The 18,797-nt window shown below is 32.0% G+C and overlaps 1 protein-coding gene across 34 annotated transcripts in view; it reads left to right on the forward strand.

The window, feature by feature from the left end:
- The window catches only part of RIMS2 (regulating synaptic membrane exocytosis 2), a 728,068-nt gene that overhangs the window by 488,140 nt on the left and 221,131 nt on the right, over positions 1-18,797 (forward strand). The window lies entirely within an intron of this gene.

The raw sequence follows: 18,797 nt of genomic DNA on the forward strand, positions 1-18,797 counted from the left end.
TTAATTATTAAATTTGGCTTTCTAGAAAATAAAGTTGTTGAATTAGATAGTGATTGTGGCTTGTGTTTCCAACATCATTTTTCATGTTGTAGCAAGACTTACATATAAGACTTACGTATATCAGAGTTAAATATGATACAGTTTTATTATCAAACACTACATTATGACTCAGAAGAAAATACTGAATGGTGATATATGGAGTGTCATACATTTGCTAGATCAATACAAAATCATCTGCCTGTTATGGAAATCTGAAATTAACTTTGTATCTTTAAAAACTTGTTGACTGTTTACTGATGAATCTCTAGCACATAGAATAATGCCTGGCACATTGTAGACCCTCAATAAATCTTTGTTGAATAAATTCATGAAATATTTATTTAAAAAGGGAAAAGCTACCTCAAATAGTATACAAAGTACCACTACAATAATCTTGTCATTCTATATATGTTTATATTAAAATTCATATTTCTGTAAACTATTTGTAACAAATTTGTAAGTGTGCTGCATTTGAGCAGCAATACTTTTATACCCTTATATAACTTGTTGATATAAGTTGTGTTCTTGTTAACTGGATGATGGTCAACTTCTGTTTTGTCATTCTTTCTATTTCCAAGTACCATAATTTTGAACAATCCAGTGATATTGTGACTGATGGTCTATTATGCTGCCTGATAAAAAGACTTCACAGCATTTTTATAGTTCTTAATTATTTGCATAAAATTGGGGGCATAGAATTTTAAATCACTTTTCCTAAGGAAAGTTTAGTAATATTTATGTAACTTTTTTTCTCTTCAGTGTTTTTAAAGATGGAGTTTCAACATCATTTATTGGCATATAAACTCAGAAACTATCATTTGTGCACATTTTTAAAATTGAATTTTTAATGTCGTTTATAGCAATAGACTGTTGAAATACAAGTAGCTCTATTCTTTGTAATAGTAAGTATACTAGAAAACAGAGCCTATTGGTGATGCTGAAAGTCAGGGTTGGTGAAGTTTCTAATGGGCTTCTCAGTAAAGATTCTCTTTACTATTGTTTTTGACCCTATAAAATTAATTAAAACCAAAATTTTCCTTTAAAGTCCCCAATTGTGATTTTTCCATTTTTTTAATTTCATAAAAGAAAGAGGAGCCAAAACCTCCCTTACCCTTTTTAGTATGAAATAAAAGGGGTTTTGTTTTATATAAAAGTATGGATGATTTTTTAAAGTGTTTTTATAAATGCTGATATGGAGACTTCAGTAGATTATGCAAACTTTTTTAGTTTTAAAGAAGATATAATATCTCTTTTAGAAATCTCAACTTCAGTTAATCTTCAGTAAGTAGCACAAAATAGACTTACCAGTTGATGGTCTAAATCAAATTATGTTTGGATTATCACCTAAAAAGTTAATTGTGAGAAGTTGTAATTTAATGGCATTATTTTAGAATTAAAGTATTGAAATATTTATTTTCAAATCCTTTTCGACAGCCAACGTATGACCGAGTCATACTTTAACCCTTTATGATTTTGATTATTTTATATTTTAGTCTTTTGTATTTAGCCACTTATCTTTGTTTAGAACCAGAGAAGTAAAATAAGAATAATATAGAAAGCACAATGTACTAAAAAAACTATAAGGCATTGTTATTATTTTATTTTTCCCTTTTATGTACTGCCATTTTGTAAAATGTCTTGTTCTCTTTTTCTAGAAGAAAAGTTATATAACTTTTTTTAGTAATATACCAAGTTTATATATAAAGTATTTTGCCTACTTTACCCAGTTATCCACATATTACAAATATTTTAAAAGTCACAGTTTCTCTTTTACAAAGTCATCATAAAAGCAGACAATGTGATAATTAACCAGTAAATTTATTTACTTTTCTATAGCATGTCAGAAACTTATTAAAAGTAATCTATTGGGCCAGGTGCAGTGGCTCCTGTGGCTCACATCTGTAATCCCAGCACTTTGGGAGGCTGAGGCGGGTGGATCGCTTGAGCTCGGGAGTTCAAGACCAACCTGGGTAACGTGGTCAAACCCCATCGCTACAAAAAAATACAGAATTAGCCAGGCATGGTGGTGCACTCCCATAGTCCCAACTACTCAGGAGGCTGAGGTGGGAGGATCACTTGAGCCCAGGAGACGCAGGTTGCAGTGAGCTGTGATTGTGCCACTGCACTCCAGCCTGGGTGATAGTGAGACTCTGTTTCTAAATAAATAAATAAATAAATAAATAAATAAATAAATAAATATTGGTGTATTTATCATTCTGAATAATTTAGAATTTTTTATTTGTTTAGTTTCTTTGAAGAGTAACAGATACACCTATTTGGTCTTATATTTTTCTTTACCTTTGCTTATGCAAGTACAGAAGTTAATGAAGAAACTGAGCATGTGGAAGAGCAGGGGGAAGAAAAGCAGGGAGAAGAGGTCAAGGCAGGTCTGTCTGACTGAGTATCTAAAATAAATAAGCGAATGTTTTCAAATATGACTTTTCAATTTTACATAAGACTTTAGGCTCCAAATTTATAACTGCACAATGAAGAATAGATTGTTTTTCAGCACTAACTTTAAGATAAATTACATAATTTTATTAATGAATGGGTATTACTTAAGCTATCTAGGCAATTTGTCAGAATATGTAATTTACCCAACTGGCTAAATATTTTCCCTGATGTTTAAATCAAACTAGAATTATAGATAGTGCCCCTGACCAAGATATACACCTACCCTTTACCCAGCTTTACATTCATTTGTTTATTCAAAAAAATTTAACGAGTACCTACTAGAAAACTATACTTTATCATGTGTTGTGGTGAGTAAAGGTTTGTTGAAGCTTTAGCACCTTCTCCCATGGATTTTGAATCTAGTAGAAGCAAATTATAAGGAAATATAGAGCAGAATATAAATTCCATTAAAACATTTATAGACCATGATCATTTTTTCCATTATATTTTTTTCCTAAAGTAAAGCAATTATAGGTTTCTCTTCTTCATCCCAGTTCAATATTACTCTAATATTTATTGTCAATCATAATTTCTCCCCATCTTTCTAAATGAAATGAATACCTTTTATTTTTGTTGTTTTTAAAGTCCCTATTATGTTTATCTATCATAATGTTTAATGTTGGTGAAAGGATTTTAAAACTTAAAAGATTCCAGCCTGGCCATCATGGCGAAACCCCATCTCTACTAAAAATAAAAAAATTAGCTGGGCATGGTGGTATGCGCCTGTAGTCCCAGCTACCTGGGAGGCCGAAGCAGGAGAATCACTTGAACCCGAGAGGCAGAGGTTACAGTGAGCCAAGATCATGCCACTGCACTCCAGCCTGGGCAACAGAGCGAGACTCTGTCTCAAAAAAGTTAAAACATTATATAATCAGTAAATCAGTGTATTTTTATATACTACCTTTATCAAATTTTCACTATTTTTATTTGAAACTCAGAATTGAATACTAATCTTATCCAATTGTCAAGTTTAATTGTAACTTTCTTTGAATGATACAGAATATCTTTAATTTTATCAAGTGTTTAACTGACCACTTTTTATTTATGAATAATAGAGTGTTCTTTTTATGCCTTTTTTTCCTCTGCTTTCCATGGTGTGAAAGCAATACCATTACGTATATTATACCTAAGATATATTTTCATGGAAGCATTCTTTCAGTGGAGTTTTTAGTTTTACAACTGAAAACATCTCTTAAGCTACTAGAATTGCTCATTATCAGTAACTTTTCAATGTCGTAAAGGTGACAAATATCAAAGTCATCTGATAATGGAAACAGGCAAGTTTAATTGCATATTTCTAGACATATAGAATTGCTTGGGTTCTGAATATCTAGTATCTAACTTCTAGAATGTCATTTTTCTTCCATTTTCCTGGAATAATTTAAGAATCACATTTTTATGGAATACTATAAGAATGAATTTCATTTTAGCTTAGCTGTTAATGTTTTCCCATTAGCTCATTCCTCTGCATCTCATATAGTCCATACAAACACTGCAGCCTTTCACGCCATTAATTGTCTTCCACATTAAAGTCATTTTTTAAGATAGCATTAGTTTGGGGACTTCAGCAATAGTTAATATCACTTTTCCTTATTTTAAATAAATTAAGATAAAGACGCCCATGTGCTAAACCAGTTTGTTGCTGGTGTTTTATTGTCAAAAGTAATTAGTAAGTTGCATCAGTTTTTAAATTAACATAAAAGCATAACTATATACTATTAAGATGATTTTTCACTTATTTGGTTTTTATTAATTCTCCTATGAGATAGGAAGTATATACTTTTCTCTTGTGTTCATTAATATGGGATGTCATGTGTAGTGCATGGATTTGTTTCCCTATTGTGTGATTTCATCTTTTTTGATGTGCTTTGTTTTTATTTTGGTTATTAATGATCTTAATCATTAATCACTATTGTCTGTTTTCAATATTATAAAGACAATGAGGGAGAAACACCAACACCACCTACTAATGGGAAAAAAGGCAAGTCTTAAAATGAAGTTTATGGTGCCTTTCTAGATATTAAACACTCCGTATTGACATTTGTAATATACTTGAATTGCTTTTTAAAATAAGCATAAGTACAAGTATTAGTCTCAATTTAAGTTATCCAGTATTTAATATGTCTATTCTGTTTTATTTATTTCTAAATAGGAAATTAGTCTTCAAAATACTTACCTTTAATGATTCTGATACAATTCTATTTTATTGAACTGTGATGGCATTAAAATTGGAAGATTAACTTTGTTGATCATGTTAAGGGAAAGGATTCTGAGGAAGATACTAGTGGTCATGTTATACATTTACAGAATCACAGCATGGATATTTTTCAATCCAGAAATCGTTTTAAAATTGAATTATTTTAAAAACATTTTAAAGTAGAAGTTTAAAGTAGAAAATGAGACAAATTTAATCATAAGTTTAACAATTATATAAAAGGAAGATTTATAACATTTCTGGATTTTTCATAGTTCTATATACATGAATTAAAACTGCCTGGAAAGTAAAAAGATGATTGATTTTAATACTTAGATGTGATTTTCCTATAATTATTGCTGACATAATTCTGTAATCTGCCACAACCAAATTCTATCAAAATGGTAGGACTGTGTATGTTTTGCAGTAATTGATTATCAAATATGTCTACATATATTGATTTGTAATATTAGCATTTTAAAATGATTTTATCAAAAAGTAACATCCCGTTCTATATCATAAAATTTGGCTCAAGCGATTCTCCTGCCTCAGCCTCCTGAGTAGCTGGGATTACAGGCGCCTGCCACCACACCCGGCTAAGTTTTGTGTTTCTAGTAAAGACGGGTTTCACCATGTTGGCCGGGCTGATTTCAGACTCCTGACCTCAAGTGATCCTCCCGCCTCGGCCTCCCAAAGTGCTGGGATTACAGGTGTGAGCCACCGCTCCCAGCTTCAGATTTCTCCTAACGTCTTTATTTTGCAAAGGCAGTTTCACAGGTAAAGTTTTCTAGTGACAATGATTGTTGAAACCTCAGTTATAAATTTGTTTTTATATGCACACTTATAAATTTGTGTTTTTATCATTATATGAAATCCTCTCCACTGTAAAACATTGCTATTGCTATATAAATCAATCCAACATGTGATATAGTTGAACCTAGAAATTAATGAATAAATTTGTAAGATGAGAACTCTGCACATATTTCACATATGCTAACTTGGTTTTTACTTGGCTTAATGTTTTGATTATACCTATAATTAAGATTTAGTTATTCAATTTGTTCTTTGCTATCTTCTTCTGAGAGAATGGCTTTTTATTTACAGTTTATTTTATATATCACAATAAAGTTCCTAAGTAAGTTTAAGGGAGGACTTTTTTTTTAATTGGTTTAAGCATATTGTGGATACGTTAAAGTATATTGTTGTAGCAGGTGCAGTCAGAAGGATAGCTGCGGCTAGAGGGGTGACTCATATATGAACTTATAGATCATAGTTGGGATTTTGGTTTTTATCACATAAAATGGGAAGGTTTGGATTAAAGTGACACAATACCCCTTTTTTTTTTAGTAAGATGACTTCAATTGCTACGTTGAGAATGCCCTCAAGAATTAAGATTGCTAACAGGGAACATTGTTAGGTTTTGCACTAACCCCGGAAACAGATGATACTGGCTTAGACCAGTGTGATAGCAGTATAAGTTGTTGGATTCTGAATAGATATTGAAGATAAAGCCAACAACATTTCCCAACAAGGTAAAAGAGAAAGAAAGATTCCATAATGACATCCAAGTTTTTAGCCTAAGTAGAAAAATAATGGAGTTTCTATTAACTAATACAGGGAAATACTTGAGAATAATAGATTGAGTGAGAATATCAGTGCTCAGTTTTGGATATGATAAGTTAGAGATGCTGTTAGACATCCAAGTGAAGATGCCAAATTAAATATGGTCTACATTTCATATTAGAGGTGTAGACTGTAGCTATAAATCTGGGACTCATCCATATAAAGAGGTATTTATACTGTAAGACTGGTTATCAAGAGGACAAGTAGACACATGTAGGTAGATAAAGAAGAGGTCCAGGAAGTATAAACTGGACCACTTTGATACTTTGAAGTTGAGAAGATGAAGCAGCCAGAAATGGAGAAATTGGGAGAAGAGTAACAAGTTAAGAAATTACTTGAAGGAGAGAATTATCAAGAATGTGAAACAATCAGCACACTTAGCAAGTAGGAAGTCACCATGTTGACTTTTATTAAGAGCAGTTTTGGTAGAGTGATAAGGGCTAAAGGACTGATTAGAGTAGATTCAAGGGAAGAGAGGAATGGAGACAGCAAGTGCAGACACCTTTGAAAGGCTGTAAAGGGAAGAAAAGAAAAATATCTAGAGCTGTGAGGAGAGGTCGAAGAAACAGAATACATGAAGGATATGTGGGAAACTTCTTGTTCCCTTGGCTTCTTCTGAATCCAGGTCTGCCACTTTGCTGTTTAATGCCATGTGGCCTCGAACCGTGTGCCTATAGTTCACCAAGATATCTATCAGTGTTCTGTGACATAGCTCCTTGATTTAGAACCAAATACTTTTAGATTTGGAAGGAACATTATACATCTTTTGATAAAACTATTTTCCCTTATAGATAAAAGAGGAGAATTCTGGAGGATAACTACCTTTCTTCAATCCACATAGCAGCAGATCTCTAGTCTAGACTGTTAATCTCATGTATTGATATACCATGCCTCTTCATAGCGTTCTATGACACTGTTCTAGATTGTGTTCTCTTTGCATGGACTTCAACCGGTTTTTTGTTTGTTTTTTGTTTTTTGCTGTTGTTGTAATTGTTGCTTTTAGACGTTAGCTAAAGATGTAGTTCAACCAATATCTTCTATTCTAAATGTATTATACTAGATAGCCATTAAGGATGCAAAGATAAACAAGACATATTTCTTGCCTTTAGGGAGCTCCCAAGGGGAAAAAATAATATAATGATAAGAAATAAAACATAGCTGGTAAAATTACTCTATAATGTGTAACTTACATTAAGTGTCTTAAGATCATGGTACATATTCAGGGTCAATTTTATAAGGAGAAGGTAAGTTTTGAGAGGTTCTGGGTAGGTTTTCAGTACCAAATATTTCTGCCATTACCTGTCATGGTATTTCATATTCCGCTATTACCTAATGGCTTATTTTCATAATACAAAGCTTTTAGCCTTTCTAGAACACTGAAATATAAATATTCCTGAGGGCACAATCCCAAGCTATTATCACATACACATCTTCATAGAAAACAAGTTGGTGGAGGAAATCAAGTGTAGGAAAAGGTGTGGCAGACTGCTAGTTGTCTTGGAAGGGTTATAATGGCAAAATCTGTCCATTCTAAATTATATTATTTGCTGTGTAGATATGCTATAAATTTACTTTTTAAAATAATTTGGTATATTAAAATTGCTTAGAACAAATAGTTGTCACATAATAGGCCAGGTGCAGTGGCTCACAGATGTAATCCCAAAGCTTTAGGAGGCCGAGGCAGGAGGATTGCTTGAGGAAAGCAGTTTGAGACCAGCCTGGACAACCTAATAAGACCCTGCCTCTATCAAAAAAAAATTTTTTTTAATTACCCAAGCGTAGTGGTGTACACCTCTAGTCCCAGCTACTTGGGAGCTTGAGGCGGGAAGATCGCTGAACCCAGGAGTTTGAGGCTCCAGTGAGCTGTGATTGCACCACCACACTCCAGCCGGGGTGACAAAGGGTGACTCTGTCTCTAAAGCAAATATACAAACAAGTAAGTTTGAAGTTGGGAAGATGAAGCGGAACAATACTTGTCGCATAATAATTACTATATAAATGTTAGTTATTATTACTATAATTTCTTAGTAATGTCTTGCTATGATTTTGTATTTTCAGCAAAAAATCTGAAAATTTTAGTTTTATATTTAAAGTCAAATTAAGTCTGATTATGATCACCCTGAAGCAGTTGTTAAACATAAACAAATGTGTATATATATATACACACACACACACACATACATACATATATACACACACACAGTAATGTACCACATAATGCTGTTTTGGTCAATAACAGACTCCATATACAACAATAGTCTCATAATATTATCATACTATATTTTTCCTGTACCTTTTCTATATTTAGATATGCTTAAATACATATATACTTATCATTGTGTTGTAATTGCCTGCAATATTTAGTATAGTAACATGCTGTACAGGTTTGTAGCCTAGGAGCAACAAGCTATATCAAATAGCCTAGGTATATAGTAGGCTACCCCATCTAGGTTTGTGTGAGTACACTTTGTGATCTTTGCACAATGACGAAATCACCTAACAATGCATTTCTCAGAACATATCCCTGTCATTAAGCAATGTATGACTGTATATAGTTTCATAGATTTTTGGGAATTAGTAATCATGATGCTATTCTTAATCAAATGACTTGCATAAGAAACAATACCAGGGTGGAAATAAATAGGATTGGATTGCAGCATAAGTTATCTCATAATGTGCTAATACATTTCTCATATTTCAATGCATGTGTAAAAATCAATATACAAATTTTAGGATACTTTTCTCTAGGACAGAGAACTGTTTAATCCATTAGGATTTAACAAAAAGTAAGAATTTTTGGAAATGTGGCTGATAAAGTCTAAAGTATCAAATAGTTTTCTTTCCAATTTATTCTTTATGTTTTATTATTGTTGGTTAATTTTGTTTGGTTTTGGAAAGTTAACATCTACAAACTTCCTAATTGACTGTTAGTGATTAATTCTTTGCCAGGATTATATAGACTAAACCCTACCATATCACCTATTAAAAATACACAATGAGATTGAAAAAATATATATTTTGTTCCTTTAATTTGTACAATGTCTACATTGTTTCAAATACAGATAACCTTATAAATAAGAAAGAAAGAAAAGGAAGGAGGGAGAGGAGGGGGGAAAATAAAAACAAGCAAACGTATTTAAAAAGTTTACAAGGGAACCAAAAGTGATAGTTATTTTGACAGTCTTTGTAATTAATGATTGCTTCTGCAGGCATTCTAGGTATTGAATACCATTTAGGGTGATAGGATACAACAGTGATAGAGGATCTTGGCTTTGTTTTGTTGCCTCTCTCTATTCTCATGAATGCTACTAGGGCAGGGAGAATGTTAGCACCCATATCTTAATTTCCAAATTTGACTAGTATCTACCTAGGAGTGGATTTTATAGTGGAATTGGTGGATATTTCCTAACTATATCATTCCTTCCCAACTTAGATAAATGAACATGTGTCCAAAATTAATATGAGAGGGATTCAGGGATACTTTAAAATACCAAGGGATTTATCATATGTTTTTGAGCAGGATGGACATTCAATCACATCTGTATTAAGAAAAGTAACTTGGTGACAGCAAGCAAGATGGACTTGAAAGAGAAGAAACTGAGGGCATAGGACCATTTAGGGCAATTCAGTCATCCAATATTTGATAGCCTGAACTAAAGCAGAGGTTGGAATAAAGTGGAAGGAATGCCCTTAAGATTTCCTCTCCCCATTCATAATCCATAAGCTTAAGTGTACCTGTTGTTTAAGTGAAGTACTTGTAAATGAATATTTCTAATTTCTTTTCCTAACCTTTCCTTTCATTCTGGGAGACCGTTCCCCTTAAATTTACTTTTGTTTCCCTTTTCTCATCTTATTTCTTCTATGCTTCCAAAGTCCCAACTGACTAATCAAATTTAAGAAAGAACTCCCTTTCACCTCATACCTTCCTGCAAAGTTAGTTATTCTTCAAGGCTATATCATTGTTGACTTCCTAAATGCTATCCTTAAATCATCTTCTCTTTGTTGTTGAAAGTAACTTAATCTTAGGAAGGTGATATGATACAAGACAAAGAGCTTAGTTCTTGAAACTTTGCCTCAGGGCCTGCTTTACAGTGTACTAACTGTGTGACTCTAGACCTTTGCCCCAAGTTAGTTCATCTGAGTACAGGAAATTGTAACGTATTTCTTCCATTCCCAGTATGCTACTTTGAAAATCAAGTGATGTAATGAGTATGAAATTGTAAGCTAAGATAATTTTTCAGTGCTTATCCTTATCAGTCAGCTCTATTTTCTCACCTGTATAAACCACCTAATAGAAGGTCCCATCTGTGTTTTGTAGAGTCAAACGTGATGCCATCTATGAAAGCACATTGGAACATATAATATTATATAAATCTTACTAATAAATGAATTTATGCTATTTTATTTTATTTAGAGAAAGGGTCTCACGGTCACTCAGGCTGTAGTGCAGTGGTGCAATAATAGCTCACTGCAGCCTTGATCTCCTGGGCTCAAGTGATTCTCCCACCTCAGCCTTCCAAGTAGCTGAACTACAGGCACATGCCACTATGCCTGGCTAATTTTTTAAAGTTTTTTTAGAGATAGAATCTCTAAAAAAAAAAAAGATCTAAAAAAAGAGAACCTATGTTGTCCAGGCTGGTCTCAAACTGTATGCTCTTTAAATTATAGTGTTCAGATAGAATTGGCTACATAGTGTGATAAAGACTAGCTGGAATATAATTACTTTGCAGACATATGGGTTTCTTAAATATTACTTACTAAAAAGTCACCTCATAGTTAAGTCTCCATGAATATAATCATTCTTCAAATTGCCTAATATTTATTAAATTAACTTTAATCTATAAAGATGGGATACATACAATGATCATTTAAGAATTTCAAATCTTAAAGCTTGTTCCTCTGTATTTTATTGAATTTTAAAAACAAATAAATTTACAACTTTTAATTACATGCCATTTTATTAATTCTGTTCTTTTTATGACTTTAATTCTGTTTGGGATATACTGAAAGTAAATTTTAGTGCTTTGGAATTTGAAATTTATTAAGCAGAATTTTAATGTCACATTTCTATATTTAAAATGTTAACTGCATATTACATAGTTTATGTGAGAATTTAGGAAAAATATCCCCCCAAATCCCATAGATCCCTGAAGTGTATTTAGATTCTTGTTATGCACATTGTCTAATGTTTCTGATAAGCTCTGATTATTATTTTTGATTTATACTAGAAGTTACATGGGAAGATCAGCAGAGAAAGGTGAATGGTACAATAAGTGATGACAAACCATTGCCGAAAAAGAAACATCAATCTGAGCCAGGTTTGTCAGGCTTTGGAAACCATATGAAAGCATGAGACTACAAGCATTGCATTTCATGCTTTCTAAAATGCGTGTGTGCTTGTTGTACCTCATTTTTCTCATTTTGGTGTGAACTTGATAGTGTGTAGATTCCATTTAGATTAGAGTGGCAAATACTTTATTTCAAGATTTGTTTAGAAAACTAATTACACATACTTTGGGAAAAATATAATTATTTTATTCTTATGAAGATTAGTCCTTTAGGGAAAAAATGACTAATTTAAACACAGATGGTCATCCACTTTACATATTTGATTACGTTGACTAAAACTGAAGTACTTCAATGCAGAGGTACTTGCTTCCCTAAAAAGTACAATAAAAGCTTAATATACTATCTAAAGTTTGTCTTTGTAGGATATTTCTATTATTTAACTGCAAATGCTATTGAGATATTTACACCATATATTGGTAATTATTTATTTACAATCTCGGGAGATAAAATATGTTGCCAACCACAAGGAAGAGGGTTAGCATAGTATGTGAATTCAATAAGGAGTCTCTTCAAACTGTTAATTCTACCAGTGAATTGAAACAAAGTGTTTTTGTTTTCTTCTCCCTTTCTTCTTTTTTTATAGAGAGATATGATTAACCCATTTATGCTGGAGGTTGCACATTTTTTGTGTGTGAAAAATCAGACCTTGACAATGAACTTAAGCAGTAGGATATAAATAATTCCCACAAGCTTAGCATTCCAATTATGAAACACTAGGCATAAATGGGTTAAGTAGAAGACAAAACTTGAACCAAGAATAAAATTTAAAAAGGCAAAGTGCAGAGATAATTGATTAACTAAAAATCCAGTACTACTTTTAATTAGTAATTGGATGAGAATACATTGATTCATTGAAAATTTAAAAATTCAAATGGAGTTTTACTAATGATATTATAATTTAAAATGTTGTGTCTGTAGTAATAAAGTATTTTTATGTACTGACTCATTTCATGTTAAAGCTCTAAGATTCATATTTTAAAAGATGTCAATGTAAAAATTAAACTAGTGTTTAACAAGTATTTGTTGCCATCCTGCTGTATTCCAAGCATTTTAGTTGGCACTGACTTATTAGTGTAGACAAGACAGATATAGCAATTACCTGTCTTGCTTATTATGTTTGCATATTATGCATATTATGTCTGCAAAAATACATAATTTAAAAATAATTATACTCATTATTAAGCTATTACAATTGTAATAAGTGCTTTAAGGAGGATAGGATGCTTTGAGAAAATGTATCATGTAACATAAGTCTGAAGAGCAAAGAAAGATGGCATAGTGAAAACTTAATCTGTGAATTTTTTTTAGTAAAACAGTACATACTGAAAATGTAATAAAATAAACTGGAATTCACATTGGGAATTTAAATTTATTCATAAAGTTGTAAGAAAATATATCTCTTTTCAAATCTTCGGTTAATATCAGTTTATTGGGAAAACAGTGATTAGCTTAATATATTTAAGGATATTTTTAAGTAAACAAGATAAATATAAAATCAATGTTTTGTTATGATTTATATATCAAAAATTATTACTGTAAACCTCTCCCCTTGCTACATTGTATGATACATGTTATCCTTGATCATAAACTATTATTTATTTGTTGTCCACTTTGTCATCATGTCCAATACATGAATATGTTTGTGGCCATATATATCTATGTAAATAAGTTACATTGTATATTAAAACACAAAACAATGCAATGTTTAACTAAAAAATATTTTGACATCTCAGAAACACAACATTTTAAAGATCTACTTTAAATATTTTATTTAGTTGAATTTAACTATAGTGCCTTAATGTCATAGTTTAAAATGATTATAGTTTTTTTTTGTTTTGGCGATTATGTATTTTCCTGTATCCTAGAAAATTGGTCCTGGAAATTGAAACCCTAAATGTCGTGAGTAAGTATGCAATATTCTAAGGCAGTAAAAACAATGTTAAATTTTAGTGCTTCATAAATATTCTTATCTGTTTGTTTCTAAAAGGAAATTAGGATATTTAAAGAATATGTTTAATTATGAAAACTTTGGAGTAATAAAATGGGAAGAAAGTAGTAGGATACAGATATAGCAGACTATATTGCAACAACATGTTTATATGAGCCTATGCTTTACAGAAGACATGTTTGGAGTTATTTCTTTTATGTTTAAGTGCATTTATATTAATAATCTATTGATTATAAACAGTGCTTAATATCTAATTTTTATGTGCTGAAATCTAAGAAACCCACTTCAATAAATTGCCAAAGATTCCTCGTCAAAGGGTTGGTTAATTTGGCAAACTTGTGGGATCAGAAAAACTGTATGGGATTGAGCCCAAACTTGAGATGGAAAGTTGGCTGTGCATCAATAGCATCTATTGTTTTCTTTTTCAATTGATGTTTTATGAAAATCTATGCCAGAACAATTTATAATGCCTGGAAATTTGCCATTTCTGGGATGTTTACTAGCAGTAAAAATAACACTTGAATTTTTTATTTTAAATGTGAGACTATAGAACCGAAGAGCTAAATGGCATCACATGGACTAGTAAATGAGTTAACAAGTATTTGGATGAATTTTGAGTACTATGACTAATATCTGCTTTTTTAAAAGAATAATCTTAGTATTTCTTAACTGGGATGTCTTGAGAGGATTATCAGCAAAAGAAGTGATTTGCTTGCAGTATCTTTTTTTTTTTTTTTTTTTAAACAGAGTTTCCTCTTGTTGCCAAGCTGGAGTGCAGTGGTGCGATCTTGGCTCACTGCAACCTCCACCTCCTGGTTCAAGCGATTCTCCTGCCTCAGCCTACCGAGTAGCTGGGGTTACAGGCACCCGCCACCGCGCTTGGGTAATTTTTGTATTTTTAGTAGAGATGGAGTTTCACCATGTTGGCCGGGATGGTCTCAAACTCCTGACCTCAGGTGATCCGCCCGCCTCGGCCTTCCAAAGTGCTAGAATTATAGGCATGAGCTACGGCGGCCGACCCTACTTGTAATATTTTTATCTTAAATGACATCAGTATAGATAAAGATCACTGGGAAATGTAATATTTATCATATTAATATCTTTCATGTGAACATAAAATATATGAATCCTATGTATTATTTTAAACCCAAGCTTTTGTAAATAATTTTTAGAGTAAATCATTTAATGTCTTCTTCCTGTAGAATGTGGATTAGAAATTTTTAGGCCTTAAAGTTAATAAAATATTTTTAATGTAAATCAAAGATACATGAGTGTGGATAATCTGTTATCTTTTCAATAAGCAATCTGATCCCAGATAAGAATATTATGATCTTTAGTAATTCGGTAATATTAAATATTGAAAAAAAAAGCTTTACGCAATTGAATTTTATAATTTTTACCTTCTGAGTTTATCTTTCCTTATAGTAATTAGAAATGTTTATAAGAGCATATTTCCACATAAAATATTTTAGGCTGATATTTTATTTACCACACAAAAAAGTAGTGGGAAAGCTACCTTAAATTAGAAGTTCTTCAGGCTTAATGAATGTTTTGGAATTGATACCATTTTGCATATTCTCCAAAATTAGTCTTAGAAACTAATCTTGCACTTACGTAGTTCAGAATTTATTTACTTGGACATATAACTTTAAAATGATTATGAGCTTTGATTTGTTATTTTCTAAGTGTAAGTTATGCTACATCTAGGAAAATCTTGAATTGACACAGCTATTGTTATTGTAACTGAAACCATAATGTGCTCTTATCTTGTATGTTATATGGAAAATAACTCTTTTTTTTGGCAACTAAACCCTTTGCTGATATACTGTATGATTTTACAGTATTTTTGAAAGCTGAAAATATTCAGAGTAACAAATTGTTAATATTTTAATATTTAAACTATAATATTTTAATGTGTACATAAGCCCCTAGATTTGGCATTATTTGATTTAATTAATGTATTAACCTTTAAATTTTTTCTAACATGAACATTTCCATACTGTGTTCTTTATGGAATTTATAATTATAGTGTAAGTAGGGGGTTTTTTTGCTTAATTTTACCTTTGGAATTATGTTTTATAAAACGTATCTTTAGGAAAAGTAAATATTCAATTAAGTGTTTTGTTAGTGAATTTTATACCGTAACATTTTTTTCTTGAGTATTTTGATATTTTGTACTTTTGTTTCTTTTTATTCTTGAATGTTTAAGATTTCTTGAAAGTAGGAAAAATTTATTTTAGTCTAAAGCGGTATTCCAAATCAGGCTTCTTATTAAGTGCCAGTTTAAGCCATCCAGTCTGGAAAAAGGAATCAGGGTTCTGTTCTTGGTCATTATCAGCAGCTTGATAATTTCTGGTAATTTCTGAATTGTTGTAAAATAAGCGTATTTTATTCTTAATGGAAAAAATGATGTAAGACAAACAAATGTTTTATATGACAAATCAGGTGGTAGAATTTGGAATTAAATACTACTAATATCTTAAGAAGTAAATAACACATTCTTTCATAGTAATCATGAAGTGAAATTTCATGATTTATGAAGTTAGTTGCTCATTTGAAATTAGTTGTTTTCTCTGCATATACAGACAAGTTTGTAATACCAAGACTGTTTTTCAGTAACCATTCTTCTTATGATAAACAGCATGCTATAGTTTGGAAATAAAATGTGTTTTATTTTATTTTATTTTATTTTTATTTTTGAGACAGGGTCTCACTCTGTCGCCCAGGCTGGAGTTCAGTGGCACAACCCCGGCTCACTGCAAGCTCCACCTCCTGGGTTCATGGCATTCTCCTGCCTCAGCCTCCCATGTAGCTGGGACTACAGGCGCCCGCCACCACGCCTGGCTAATTTTTTTGTATTTTTAATAGAGACAGGGTTTCACCATGTTAGCCAGGATGGTCTCGATCTCCTGACCTCGTGATCCTCCCACCTCAGTCTCCCAAAGTGCTGGGATTATAGGCGTGAGCCACAGTGCCCGGCCTGGAAATAAATTATTTTAAACTCCCTCAGTACATACTCTCTTTTTTTCTGCATTTAAAAATGTATTACATGTTGGATTTCAAAGACAAAATCAAAGAAAAACAGCACTGCCCAAAATAGGAAGGCATTTAAAAGATAAGCTTTTTAGGCCAGGCACAATGGCTGATTCCTGTAATCCCAGCACTTCAGGAGGCCAAGGCGGGCAGGAGTTTGAGACCAGACTGACCAACATGGTGAAACCCTGTCTCTACTAAAAACACAAAAATTATCTGGGTGTGGTGGCATGCACCTGTAATCCCAGCTACTCAGGTGGCTGAGGCAGGAGAATCACTTGAACCCAGGAGGCAAAGGTTGCAGTGAGCCAAGATCATGCCACTGCAGTCTACCTTGGGTGACAAAGTGAGACTCCTTCTAAAAAAAAAAAAAAAAAAAAAAAAAATAGGTAACCTCTTTATGTAACTATAGTGAATTTTTAAAAATAGCAAAGTATTTGAAAATAGTGCACCTAATTTAATAGATGGCCATTTAATAGGTTGAAATTATTGTAAATGTTCAGTAATTTTATGGTTGTAGACAAAATTATTGGAAATAATTAGTTTAGAAATGATTACTTCACATCATTTGGATTGAGAAATTTTTCAAAAAGATTTTGTCACTGTGGAGATGTTCTAGTTTGTCATCTGTAAACTTGGTAAGCATTTAGTTTTAATAGGAGATTTCTATTCTGATCTTTGTATCACTGAGGCCCTCTTACTAGGTTCTTACTTAGGCTTCTTTTTTGAAAGGTATTTCTCCTTCCCCCAAAGGAAACATTCTAAGACTCAATGAGCCCTCACACTATGGTTAGCTTCTAATTATATTCAAATTCTAATATACACTTAGAATCTTCATGCTTCTGTTTCATTGTGTCAGGAACCTTGTTAACATAGTGCTTGTTTCTATGAGACATAGACATATTTTATTCAACTGCAATTAAATCTGGTAACAGTACCAAGTGTATGCCTGTTGTAAATGGTGGTAAGTGAGAACATTAGCCAATCAACAGAATCTCAGATAGATATCCAAATACCCTTGGTGCAAACTGCATTTGTGGATAAAGAGGCCCCATGTGTTTGTCTTTTTTTAATTGATTACAGATGATCATTTCTATTTGAACGTGAGATATGTGTTCAGTAGAAACATAACAATAGTTAAAACATTATTACATTGGCAAGGGAAGAATTCTTAGTTTGCACAAAATTTTCATAAAAGCTCACATCATATTCTCATGAACTTGCTATATTACCAAATATGCTTGTGAAAATGATTTTATACATGCATTAATATCTATATATGCAGATATGTAGATATACAATCATGTGCTAAATCATGATGGTTCAGTCAAGGATGGATGTCTATATGACAGTGGTCACATAAGATTATAATACAGTATTTTAACTGTATCTTTTCTGTGTTTGGATATACAAAATACAATTGTGTCACAGTTGCCTATAGTATTGAATAGAATAACATGCTGTACAGGTTTGTAGCCTAGGCACAACAGGACTATATCATAGCCTGGGTGTGTAGTAGGCTATACCATGTAGGTTTGTATAAGCACACTATATGATACACAATAATGAAATCACACCCATCTTGCTTTTTATATTAAATAGTTTGCAACTTGATGGTATCTTAAATTTTAAAATATTTGTTGTAAAATAATTTACCATAAGTGATGACATGGTGCTTATGAGTTTATTCAGTATAATTTATGTGTCTTTTATTTCATCATAATTTATGAAAATATTTTATTTTGTATGATGGAATGAACAAAAAACACTGTACTTGTTTTTGTTTTTACAAAGAAATTCTTTATATTTTCTGTCTAAAACAAAGATCCAGCCATAATTGTAATAGTACCTGGGCACCTAAAAGAGGGAATACAGTTACTATCCTTAATCAGTCTTAACTGGTTATTGATTAGATGAAAAGTTGAGTTTATTAGTTATAGAAGAGTCTGGTAACTGGTTATTGGATAAATGAAAAAGAAAGAGTTCTCATTAGAACCCTTCATTAACTGCACTAAAAAGTAGAATATTTGACTGTGGCATGGTAATGAGAAATATGGGAGAAGTAGAGGGGATGCTCTTAGCTTCTTTCAAGGTTCACCGAAGTCTGCTAGTCATTATAATACCATATGCAAAATAAGTACTTGTCGCATATTATCA

Source organism: Theropithecus gelada, chromosome 8 (genome assembly GCF_003255815.1).
Source record: "Theropithecus gelada isolate Dixy chromosome 8, Tgel_1.0, whole genome shotgun sequence".
Lineage (NCBI taxonomy): Eukaryota > Metazoa > Chordata > Mammalia > Primates > Cercopithecidae > Theropithecus > Theropithecus gelada.